This window comes from Zonotrichia leucophrys, chromosome 6 (assembly GCF_028769735.1).
Source record: "Zonotrichia leucophrys gambelii isolate GWCS_2022_RI chromosome 6, RI_Zleu_2.0, whole genome shotgun sequence".
Lineage (NCBI taxonomy): Eukaryota > Metazoa > Chordata > Aves > Passeriformes > Passerellidae > Zonotrichia > Zonotrichia leucophrys.
The window spans coordinates 15693692-15706870 of record NC_088176.1 but is presented as its reverse complement, the minus strand read 5'-3'; the positions used below and the strand labels follow the sequence as shown (position 1 = coordinate 15706870).

General features: G+C 38.8%; 1 protein-coding gene across 3 annotated transcripts in view; it reads right to left on the bottom strand.

The window, feature by feature from the left end:
* Positions 1-13179, bottom strand: part of EXOC6 (exocyst complex component 6) — an 84879-nt gene that overhangs the window by 70601 nt on the left and 1099 nt on the right. The window lies entirely within an intron of this gene.

Sequence of the window (13179 nt, the reverse complement as noted above, 5' to 3'; positions counted from 1 at the left end):
ACTGTAAATTGTTTCACATCCAGCAGTAGGAAGCGTCATTCCTAGGATACCAAAGGAATTTTTACATGTGTAATACACAGTTCTTTCAGGTTTTGTTTACATTTATACACCTCTGAATGAAGAGCCCCAAGGATCCTCTTCAGCTTTGTGGGCCCCTGAAGTGGACGCTGATGGTCTGAAATACAGCACAAACTGAAAGACATTATTAGTTTTTATTAAAACTGCTTTCAACCTGTGATCTGCACAACTATAGACTACTAGTGGTTGATTCATATCATGAAACTTTGACAGGAAAGTTTTTTTCTTGGTATGAGTCTTCAGACTGGATTTTAAAAAAAGGAGAAAATCACTAATGCTGGAGACAGAAGTTTCTATTTGATTTTGGCACCCAAAAAACCCAAACCAACATAACATCATCAATTTTCAATCTGGAATGAGAGAGCTTTAACTCGAGTGACTACTTAGCCACCAGTAAGCAAATCAGTGACAGGACAGGTACTGGTTTCTCTCCTCAACAACATGGCAAGCAGGGAACCCATGAAGAACAGAAGCAGAGCTGAGCAACTTTCCTGGTAATGCACAGATATCTGTTTATATTCCCAGAAATCTGTATATAAACTGAGACTTTTTTTGGGTTTTTTTTTTTACTCATTCCAACAACTGAATGAGTCATATTAATGCCAGTCTAGGTAAAAAGAAGATAGTGCAGAAAGTACTTGAAAAAGGCAAAAAAATAAACTAGGAGCAGTCAGAGAGTGACCTAAAGGAGAAAAATGTCTGAGTTCACTGGATACATTTTATTGCAATGGGGATATTTTTACCTTGATCTTTCTTACCAAGCAGACTGAAGGGAGAGCAACAAGCATAAACAGATTTGAATTCAGGTCTCAAGAAATTATGAAGGAGGATTTGCAGATATGCAACCATTTTCCAATTGAAAACAATAAAATAAGTTTACTTTATACTGTAAAAAACTTTCCTGAAACTTTTACTTTCAAAACTGAAACACAATATGAAAAACATGTATTTAATAGGTCTTATTGATGACTTTTGTGTTTACATGCAAAAATATACTGAAGCACCAGAGGGCACCATCCTATGCACAATAATACCAACAGTTAAGTAATCAAAAAATCTCCAGAGAACTAAAACTTAACATGCCAAGAATTCCACACAACCTTTAAAAAAATAATATTCAAAATAAATTTTCCTGTAATCATCTATTCCATAATGACAACTCCATACATACATATTATCACTCTAAGTGAGCATCATAAACCATCTTCACAAATGGTTACAGGCTCCCTTCAAAATCATATTTCTGCTCTAATTTCACACAAATATTTCTGTGCATGCAATCAGGATAGATGTCCTTAAATGTCTGAGTGTAGGCAGGAGTAAAAGAGGATGAGAGTTTCAGCAATGAGGAGGGAAATAAAAAGTTAGAAGCAAAAAAAGAAATTGTATAAGGCCAAGAATTAATTTAATACATTGAGTGGACTACTGGAAGGGCAGACAATGGAAGTGAATATAGACTATTAACTGTAAAAGAAGAGGAGCCCAAAATAATTTTTGGAAGTTCAGCAAATACCCCAAATTTGCTTTTTCCCCTCCTCATCTCCAGTCTAGCTCCACATCTGTGGCCTCAAGACCTAAGTAAAACTTCTACTGTAGTCTTCTTGTTTTAGCATAGAAAAATAGATTTCAAGAATAATCAGAATGGGAACTAAATTAACTTTGTCTCATATCTACAGCAATAGCTGTAACTTTTCAAAGGAGAGAAGAACTACTCAGGAATCCAGGCTTTAGGCCAAAAAAAATGAACTTGAAGAGTTTATTTTATTAAAAATAAAATCTCCATACTTTCATAAGAAAATGGTAATTCAGAAGGTAATATGAAGTCCTGGTTGGTGATAACTCTCTCACTTAAAAATCATTACTAGAACAGTCTACTAGATAATGACAAAGTAATATTTAATAAATCCCACTGGAGTTTTAAAAAAATTACTATTTCTTAAAGGTTCTGGGATTATTTTGTGTGTTCTTTTAAATGGGCAATGATTCAACTTTTAATTGCAATCCATATTCAAGAAAGACAAACGTGAGCTTATGGAGCATTACTGTAAACTTTTTGAGAGAACAACTCTTCTAGTAATCATTTATAATAGGTTCTAGCAGCAGCAGAGACTTTTAAAACAGATCATGTATTTTAAAATAGTCAAAAAACACATGTTAGAAAAAAAAATTAAAAAAACCAGCAAACTTTTTACAGGACAAGGAAATTTTTTATTAATGACTTGCCACCTTTCACCATTTTCACACCTCCCCCAAACCATCCTGTTCTGTCCCATTTCTAGGATGAATTGCAGGTTTCCCCACCCCTGCCTATATTGCCACAAAGTCTTTCATTTCCTGATTGCACAAGACATATGAAGCAATTAAAAACTGTATGTACACATTCCTTTCAGGATACTGATAACCACTCAGTAAGCGCCAATCAGTTACAGCTCCATGAATGCTGTGACAATGACAGGAATTACACATATCTGTGCAACAGCTGCATGAGTTTGACATGGAATGTAAATCTGACCATGCAGCTTCTGACCTTCAACAGAAGCAAGAGGAAAAGATTCATTTGTAGAGCTTCAAATGAAGCACCATGAGGGGAAAAAATTATAATTACTTTGATCAATTAAATGAAGGCACAAAAAAAAAGAAATCTGCCCAAACATGCACTTTTTATTCAATTTTTCAAAGTAATACTTTCAACAAAACACACACACAAATGTACCAATTCTCAAATGAAGAAACTGTGCTTATGGATAATCATGATTTTAGAATCCGTATCTTGCCACCAAAGCCAATTTTGTCCTGATGCTAGAGATGCTCCCAACTAGTTCCCATAAACACACTGCAAGAAGTAATCCCCTAGATGTTCTCCCTATTTCTCTTTTCATTGAAATAAAATCCCAAAATTAAACAACAACACTAAGCTATACTAAATAAAATTCAAAAACAAAGTAATATTTACAATTCAAATATGTATTATCAGTTCAGTGGGATCAGTGCAAGCAGAAAACACTGACATTGCAAATTAAGATTCTGCCCTTAAAGCAGCCCTGTCACACTGTGACTATAACCATGGCATCCCTAACCATGATACTGTATCACACACTCCATTTGAGCTGCAATTTCACAGGAAACGCTGCAGAAACTTCCTTTGTCCTACAATGTACAAAGATATTTTCTGTTTACACAAGCTGCAAACTTTGTAGGGATTTTTCCATGGAGTAATTTCATATAGGTGGCTGCATACACCCTAAAAAGCTTTATAAAATAATGTCCAGGTGTTTCCTGTAATTCAATTGCAGTTATGGTAATAAGCACATTTCTTAAAACCTAAGCAGCCTTTCAGTGCCAGATGCTACCTATGCTCCAGTTCTGCCATTCTTACTCATAATTACATCTCACCACTCTATTTAAAAGCTCACATTACATGCCAGAACAACACAGAACTCAGTTACGGCCTATTCAGAGAAAAGATTTTATTAATCTTAGTTCAGCTGTTATGCTTTGCTTGCCTGGTTTTCCTGGATGTGCAATTTCTGTCAATTGTTCTCACTAATAGTATCCTGTTTCTATGAGCAGGAAAGGGCCAGTACAGTTTGTTAGTTAACATTACTTCCTATAAGCAGGGTCCTCACTCTGTAGTAGCAGCACTCGAGCATTCATTGTTGGTGCTGGATAAGCCATGGATCACGCGGGCGGCTGTTAATGGACATCCTCTGCAGCCAAACACCAACCATAATCAGCACACCCACATTTGCAATAGACTTCCTCCTTCCTGTTTTTACACTGCTGACCAAGGAGATGCCTCTTCCTGCTGAGCCTTTGTGCGACTTACTGATGTATGAAGTAAGAAACTGAAAAACAAGCGCTGTGCTACCACTTTTTTTCCTCATTTTGTGCTGCAATAGTAGATAAAAAGGCAGCAAAGGAATCGGCAGCTTTGCTCGCTTTGGTGCTGGCTATCGCCACGCAATGAAGTGCCAAGTTTGGCCATCTGCTTCATATACCTACATGGATACAAGGGGATCTAGCCGGAACCCTGGAACCCATCTTATTTCATAGAATACAAAGTAGGAAAGTGAAGTCTGTATAGCAATATTTTTATCTTCCTTTAATACTTCCAGAGACTTTTGTTACATAAATTATCTTTTAGGAGCAACGGATTAATCTGTAAACCAAATTGTGAGCTTCCAGGTTCTTTTAAAAAATGTAATGAGATTTCTATTACACATGTAAAAGAAATAATTAGGCCTCTATTACAACCTCTAGGTAATCTGTCAACTTTATCTAGAGCACTTGAGACGTAATCTTCAAGATAAATACACATCCATTTTTTTAAGAAAATTAATTTCATATTTCAACAATCTCATATGTCTGTTCCCAAGACATATGAAATAGAACAGAATATTTAATGTCAGAAATGTGTAGGTTACTTATTTCAATAGGCTTTGAATATCAACACTATACAGATGTAAATACATTATTTCAGAAATTTAAGAAGTTCCAGATAAAATAAAACACCCAGTAATTAAAAAGCTTCAAAACCAATTGGATTAAGAATGTATTCTATTACACACAGATCAAACCAGACAATCCTATCCTGCATCACATTCTTCTGCAAACATATAACCAAAACATGTATTTTACAAAGATTTTACATTATTCACTTTTTTAAACTTTATGAGCTCACATAGCCTATATATTAAAAAATCATCACGTATTTAATTCATGTAAAACAACAGCCTGTGCTGTATATTTTTTGCATATCTCCAAGGATCACTGAAGAAAGTAAAACATGACTTCTAAAAAAAGTCTGTTTTCATTTCAGAAGCTGAACTGAAACTCAGTGTTTCTCTCAGTTAGGAAGCCATTAAGAGTGTTGATGCAACCGACTAACTCCAATTCTTTACCTGCTTGATGAACAAAGAAAATCTGTTCATTTCTTTGCAGCTTCCTAAGTTTATGAAACATACCAGAACAAATATAAAGTATAAAACAGTATGTGCTATGTTACTTTTATACTGAAATTAACTGAAAACAAAACTTGTAAGTAAACATTGCTTCTATGAACAAAATGGGGTAAAAATCCTTCAAAGCCACTCTATGCCTAAGGAAGTGTGCAAACTGTGAAAGTCCCAAAACTCGATAGGTTAAACATTTCCTTTTGAAGCTGAAATGTCTCAAAAGTATCCCCCAGGTACATATATGACAGTATATGCTTTATTAATTTTGTATTACTCTGATTCCCAGGAGAATTGCAAGTTACACTCACTGCAATTTTGCAAGCAAATTACTTTCCCTGAGACACAGTCAAAATCCCACTTGCAGTATTAGAACTGAACACTTTTCTCATGCTATATAAATTAAAAAAAATCCCCGGTGTATTTTAGGTCCTCTCTGTCCAATCCAATGTCTTTCCATCAAGGCTGATGCACTCTAAAATCTGTTTCCTTCCTTCTTAATACCTCTGTCAGTGATTAAGTTCCCTACTAGTTTGCTATTACTGGCAAAGGTTGAGATACGGGAAGGGCCTCAGCCAGGCTCCAGGAGAGATCATTAACTCCTTCCTGCACAGGAAGGACTCAGTTTTTCAGGAGTACAGCTAGTTCTGTACTAGACATGTACAAGATGAGGAAAAGCTGCATTGTTGAAAGTACTTCATCAAGCTGAGCCTCAAATTGAGCTGTTATTGTTATACCAAGCTCTGTGGTGACAGGGATTGGGTTTGGGCATTTCAAACATCACCAGAAAATAGCCAGAAAGACCAGCCACAGCTGGATTTCACAACTGGCCACAGCAAGCCCTTCAGAAAGATAAAATCACATGTGATTACCTGATGCTGATGCAAAGCTAGGACTGTATTTCTGAATGAGTTAGTACTTAATAGTTTACTACAGCCCATAAAAATAGTTTCCTATTTGCAAATCCTTTTCTGGCACTATCTTAACAGAATTATTCAAGACATATTAATCCTCTTCAATTTGAATGAGCTTATTTTAGTAGTATAATACATAAATGCAACATGACAAAACCTGCAAATACACCAGCACTTAGCAGTCAAAACCAGACTTATATTTAACTGAACTATGTTACAGCTCCTCAGGTAGATACCAATGGTTCAGACACACACAAAGAAAGCTGGAGCACAGGCTATGCTGTTGGCTTTCCAAAAAGATTCACAAGGAAGTAAGCACCCACATGACTGGCATTTGTGAAGGATGTAAAATTATGCACTTCCTATGCACATGGCAGGTCCAAAATCTGGGTCACCAGACATTGAATAAAATCAGCTTGACAAACAAGTCAATGAAGAGATCACAGGAATGAGAACTGGCTTTTCTGAATTTAACTGAGATAAGAGTGCACAAGCATAAGCCGTTCATATGAAGAGAAGGCTGAATTTAAATGAAACAATGACACAAACTGCATAAAACATCTATTAAGTACACTATTCTGATGATGATGTATCAGATGATTGCTCTTTTTTAAAAGCTTTCATGTATTTTGAAATTTGTTTCCTAAACACTGGGACAAGCTCTTTGGTAATGCCTGTGAAATTGGAGAGAGCTGTTTCAGAACAATTCACCCAGGTTACTACCTAGGTTAAAGCTTCACTTGGCAGTTGCCCATTTGGAAAACACTGCAAGAACTGAGTCAGAAGCTGATGTGTGAACAGCTAAAAGATCAAGATAACCTGATTTGCAGACACGTATTTCATGACAAACTTAATCAGCATTGAACCTAAAGATTTTTTCAAAACAAAAAAAATTGCAGCGCAAACATGACTGAGAACAGTTTCAGGCTTTATAAAAACCTGAAAAGTAATATGTTGAAACTTGCAGCAATGCAAGTGATTCCTTATAAAACACTTTTGCTACCAATGGCAAATTTGACTGGGCTACAGAAAAATCAGAACTGCAGTTCTGCTGCTGTATGACAGATTAATCAGTCTACAGCACAGACTCTTCAAATGCCCTTTTGACTCTATATAATGGACTAGGCAATAAAAAAAATTGCTCCTTCATAGCAATATACATCACATGGACAGTTGCTTTATGTGACTATTGTCTTTCAATTTAAGTACTTGGAATACCATCAAATCCTACACCAAGTGACAAAATCTGCAACTGACACTACAAACAATCCTCTCTTTTTTTAGGATACACTGGTTCCCAGCAAGCAGGTCATTCTCCTTACTCCATAACAATCCACTTACAAAGTAGAAATTAGCTATTATAATAAAGATAAACTGATGCATAAATATATGTGCTACTTTGGCTGGGGTGCAGTTAATTTTCTTCACAGTGGCTGGTATGGGGCTGTGTTTTGGATTTGTGCTGCACACAGGGCTGATAACAGAGGTGGTGTTGTCATTGCTGAGCAGGGCTCAGACAGAGCCAAGGCCTTTCGTGCTGCCACGCTGGCCAGGAGGCCGGGGGGGAGACACAGCCAGGACAGGTGACCCCAACTGACCAAAGGGCTGCTCCAGAGCAGATGGCATCATGCTCAGTCCATACGTGGGGGAACAAGGAGGAAAGGAGGAGACATTTGGAGTGATGACATTTTGCCACAATAACCCCTGCAGTGCTACAGGCAGGGACAGAGCAGCTGGACAGTGGCAGAAAGGGACCTGGGGGTCGACAGCCAAGGGAACATGAGCCAGAGTGTGCTCTGGCAGCCGAGAAGGCCAAAGGCATCCTGGCCAGTATCAGGAGCAGTGTGGCCAGCAGGGGCAGGGAGATCACCCCTACCCTGTGCTTGGCACTGCTGAGGCCTCACCCTGAGTGCTGTGTCCAGCTCTGGCCCCTCAGGCTGGGAAGAGTGCACTCGAGGGCATCCAGAGGAGGGAACGAGGCTGGAGAGGGGCTGGGAACACAAGCCCTGAGAGGAACCACTGAGGGAGCTGGGGATGTTCTGCCTGGAGAAAAGGAGACTCAGGGGAGACTTTATCACTCTCTACAATCCCTGAAAAGTGGTTGCAATTAGGTGGGGTTGGTCTCTTTCTCCAGGCAGCAACTGACAGAACCAGAGGACACAGCCTTAAGCTGCACCAGGGGAAGTTTAGGTTGGAGATCAGGAAAGAATTCATCACTGAAAGAGTGACTGGGCACTGGAATCGTCTGTCCAGAGAGGTAGGGGAGTCATTGTCCCTGGATGTGTTTAAAAAAGAGACTGGATGTGGCACTTAGTGCCATGGTTTAGTTAATGAGGAGGTGTTAGGTCATAGGTTGGACTCAATGATCTCAAAGGTCTTTTCCAACCTAGTTCATTCTGTGATTCTATGTTCCAGAATAACCATTACTTGTGATGGGGTCCTGCTGTCATGGACATGACTGAACACCTGCCTCTCCATGGGATGCAGTGAATTCAGTCCTTGCTTTGCTTGTGTGTGCAGCCTTTGCTTCTCCTAGTAAACTGTTTCTAGCCCAGCCCACAGTTTTCCAGCTTCTATCCTTCTGTCTCTCCCCATACTGCAGGTGGGGAAGTGAATGAGCAGCTGGATGGGCTCCGCTGCTGGCTGGGGTAAACCACAACAATATACATGAACGTACAGTCCTGATCCAAAAGAGACCACAGCTATCACACAAGGATTTTCCAGTTCTTTGGGGCTACTTTGTAACTTCTGTCTGAAAGGGAACCCAGGAATAAAAGGCATTAACTTGAAAATTAGGAAGGGCTTGAAGACAGACCATTAATAAAGATAGGGTCTACTGATTTTCAAACCAATAGCTTACAATTCTGTAAAAGATTACCATACCTTTTGAAATCAAAATATATGATCAAACCACTAAAATTCTCATCTAAAGCATTGGCTGATGATCTCAGAGTATTCTTATGTCTGCTCTATATTTAAAACAAGACTAAGCTATAGACAAAAATGCTATTTGCTGGCTCATGCTCCAAAACCAAAACACTGAAAAATTACATTAGACAATCCTACCAGACAAGTAAGACCACAGGAGAAAAATGAAGGCAACCGCATTTTGTTATTGGATAACCACATCATAAATCCCAACAGACCATAGGCAGAAAAAGTATTTCCCTGACTGCAGTTGTGTAATGCTGTAAAATCTTCCCACATTTTCAGATTTCATTCATACTGCCTATGCTACCACTTACTAACTGTGGTGCTGAAGACACAGAATCACATACCTAAATCATGCCTGCTGGTAACTGCAATGTACACTTTCAGTAAAACAGAAGTTACATAACATTTAGTCACTTTGCTCATTTTGCTTTCGCTCAATGAATACAAGAATATCTCCAAAATACAAACTACAGACCCCAGTCTGGGCAAAGCACCTGCAGTTTCAAAGTGTACCACAACCCAGTAAAAGCAGCAGAATTAGACTCTCACTCCATATCTCTAACTCTGAATTTTCTCAGGACCTTGACCAGCAAAGGACAAAATTGCTTATTTTTCTAATGATGCCTTACTAAAGTGTAGCTTTCACTTTTGGCTTTTCTGCAACACAAGGACAGAAGCTCAGAATGAACAGCTAACAATTTAACACTTCAGCCAAACTCATTTATGATATCCAACCTCCAAACTCTGCTTAATCTGAACAAGAAAAATGCAGCACTATACAGAAATGATTCTGCTTTGCAGTCTCAGCTCAGTGCTGCTTTCACCAGTGCAATGCAGTCCTAGACCAGGGGAAGGTGACTGCAGCATACTGCAGCACCAGGCAGAAATGCATCCACTGAACGGTGCTTGTGGCTGTGATTTGTTCAGCCAGAGACAACAGGACAGAGAAATGTCTTCACAGGAGGCTCTCTAAGAACTCTTCAAAGATGTTTCATGGGCAGCACAACTCAGAGCAGCCTACAAGATGCTCTAACATCTACCAGGCAATGGCTTTGTGATGACAGATTTCAGGAAGAGAGAATTGAATTAAAAGCAATTTTACACTGACTTTTGAGGAGCACTTTCCAAGCTGTGATTGTCAGTTAAAGCTCCAGAGTACATTCTGCTTATAGACAGATAGATCAACAGACACGGCACCTCCTTATCAACTTCACCTTAGCAACAGAATTTCCATTATCAAATCCCCCCCAGTTTTTTATATTTAATTTTACTTTTGTATTTTTGTTCAGTCAACGGATTGTGGGCATGGAGGTACTCCCCTGACAGGCTGTGTATGGGAACCACAGAACACTGCAGACTTAGTGATGCAAAGCTCACAAGATGAAGTGTTTAGAGAAAGTCTACCATATGCTTATGAAATATTTTGCCAAGCTAGAGTTTAAGAGTTAATTCATCTATTTAAAAAAAAAAGCTTTTAAATACTACACACTACTACAGACTCAAAGAAACTCATACCTATAGCACACAGGGCCCTGGCAGAACAACTTCTGCTCTGTCGAGTTCCACTTTGACCTTTTTCAACCAACCATAAACTAACCATCAAATAAGGTCAATTATTTTCTTCTGAAGAGAATCTGTCTTACTAGCTACCACAGCCTGTCCAGCTGACTATTCAAGAAGTGTTAAAACCCAGAGTTCAGCGAGGGCCTTAAATTTTTTGTTATTAAGTTTCTGATTTTTCTGTTATTGTTGAGAGGATTACGGGAACTGCTTTTCTTTCTCTTTGTCTTTTTCCACTTCCTTTCTAAAGATTAGAAATGAGATAGTTCTCCCTGAGAAAAGCTCAAAAGTATGTATGCAACATGAATTACATGATATTAACATGTTCTATAAAAAGGTGAGAGTGATGAGCCTTTAACAAGTTTTGTCATTAATCTCATTTTGTTAGCCATTAAAGCCAAAAAGATGCTGATAAAAGCTTCACAGAGTCTGATGAAAAAAAAAAATAATCCTGGCTTGCTATAGACACAGTCTGCCTATTTAATGAAAGGCATGTTGGCTTAGGTCTCATTTATAATGATTCAGCATGTGTCACTGAATTTAGAGATGCAAGTAAAATAGCAGCAAATTTAAATCAATAAATCCATCCAGTTAAAATGTAAAAAGAAAATTAATTTAATTCAATACAATCTCTTCCTCTCTTGAGATGCAGATCAGTCTTTAGGAGCTAACTCTCCTAAACAGTAAATAATCCCAACTGCACTTGCTGTATGCTGATTCCTCCTATAAAGGACCTGCATTTCAAATTCCTCTTTATGGGCAGATCTCAGCAGCAGAACATCACCTGCAGGGTCAGTCTGTATGTTGTTCCTTACCAGTAAATTATACACAAAAACATTATATATCTATAAATGTTATTATTTTTTGTATCATAAAAACAAGTGCTGCCACTCTTGTAGCAGGGCAGGAAACAGCACCCTGGCAGGAACAGCTATACCCAACCAGCAAGTAAAACACTGAAGAAAAATAGGAGCAAAAATGTGTTTCCATGGAACCTACATACAGCCCACAAGAAAAACGTACACTTCCTCTGTGAAGCATGGATGCATTATGAAGACATTAATATCTTGATATTAACAATTAAGGATAAGTCAGATCTTGCATATTCTACAATCTTCAGCATTTAATATTACCTCATGCTACTTATCCAAACCACTCACCTCAAGCCCCCTCTTTTGTTCTGCTATTTAAGTAGGTATGTTGGTATTTTATTTGATGTGGCAATGCTATAAATATTCTCCCAGCATTATAACCCAGAGATAACAAAAATATTCCATTTCACATAACAAAATTAATGTAATCTCAGTCATTACGTGAGACAACTGGCTTCAATGGCTTCTGTGACTGGAAATCAATGGATCACTTCATGTTGTGCCTTATGCAACTGCACGTAGAATTACTCAACTCATTTCTTTGATTCACATTGTTTAGCGAGTAAAAACCTAGATCTCATGCAGAAAATAATGCTCCATTTTACATTCATGCTTCTTTCATTGAAATAGATCTTGTAATTTGATGTGGGATTTCAGACTTTTCAGTTTCACACAGCAATTCACAAATTGTAACATACAGCTGAGCAGACAGCTCAAGATTTGATCTTAAATGCTGCTGTTCTTAGGGAGTAGAAGCATACTTCTGTGGTGTTTGCTGGACTTCTTTCAAAACACTCAGCCAGGTGTAACCACTCTTTCACCTACATTTTTTTATTTGTAATTGAACACTACAGTTAAATCAGACCAACATCCACTTTTTCCCTAAAAGTCCTGAAAGTCAGCAATGTAAAATTCCCTTACTGGAAAATCGGTGACAGGATAGAAACATGCAAAAAATAAGAAATTAAGTTTTAGAATTTATAAAGACATCAGCACATTTTAAATGCTTAATATGCATAAGAGATTCATATGGTCCCTTCCCCATCCACACCTGTGGATGCCTTCTTCTGCTGTGTAGCCCAACACTCTGTCCTTTCTGCAGGTTACTCTGATATAAGCTCTGTACTGAAGATAGTGATGAAACTGCAATTATATTTAATATTTTGTTGTGGTTTTTTGCAGGCATCAGCTTCAACCTGCCTGGGCTTGTTAAGTGATTAACACGGTGAAACTGCCTCCAGGGACAACTTAAGTCTGAAAGCATCCCAGCTACTTTCCATCAGCCTAAGCCCACAGACTCCCACAGGTGAGGCTCCTTGCGATGCTCAGCTTCAGCATCTCCACACTGAATTCCCAACAGCAGCTGTGCTTAAGGAACATGAGAGAAGGTCAGAGTGCAGTTTGCTCCAAGCTGACCTCCAAGACCAGACTGAGCGAGCAAGCAGTCCCCGTGCGATGTCTAGAGGAGCCCACCACATTCCCCATGGGGGCTCTCAGAGGATTGATTTGCCCCAGCCTCACACAAATGCCCAGACTGCCACCTCCCACACAGCTGTGGAGGATCCACTGTAGACACATGTAGCTAACCTGAAAATCAGCTGCTATGATGTGCAAAATGACCCACTTGGCATCATGTAACAGGAACTTCTCTTCCACCAGTTCTCAGGACCGCATTCCCACCCACGTAGCCCACGTTCATCCTCTCCCAGCCCTGTCCACACTCTCCAGCAGGCACCATTCCCACTGCAGGAAAAGCCAGCAGCACCATGCTCGCTGCTTTGCAGCACGCTGCCACACAAACTGCCTTTTCCAGTTTTCTGCACACAGGCTCTCTGTATCTTTTCAAGGAGATAACATTCACAGTTCTCT